A 378-nucleotide genomic window follows, 5' to 3' on the forward strand; every position below is an offset into this window, starting at 1 on the left:
GGTCCAGAAGAGGAGAAACCACCGGAGCTGGCCTTGATGTGGTTGCAGGGAAGGCAGCGGGGAGCTGCTGTCCTCCGGCAGGTCTTGCAAGTGGGCTGCGTGGTTTCTCGCTTGAAAGGCAGAGCGGGGACCGGAGGCTCCAACAGCGCCGGCAAATACCTCTTTGATTGCGAACCATAATGTAAAAATGCATCAGCTTGCAGCCAGGGAGCTGGCGATTACCAAGAAATGTTTGTCATGTGGAGACATGAATTACAGCAGGAGTAGCTCATCTGAAAATCAGTTTCTTTAAACGAGCTGCCCCCGGAGCACGGCACGGCCGTTTGTCTCGGGGTGCTGGCAGCCGCCCTGTCCCCGAGCCGCCGCGAGGGCCCCCCG

Source organism: Cariama cristata, unplaced genomic scaffold (genome assembly GCF_000690535.1).
Source record: "Cariama cristata isolate BGI_N322 unplaced genomic scaffold, ASM69053v1 scaffold23027, whole genome shotgun sequence".
NCBI classification, from domain to species: Eukaryota; Metazoa; Chordata; class Aves; order Cariamiformes; family Cariamidae; genus Cariama; species Cariama cristata.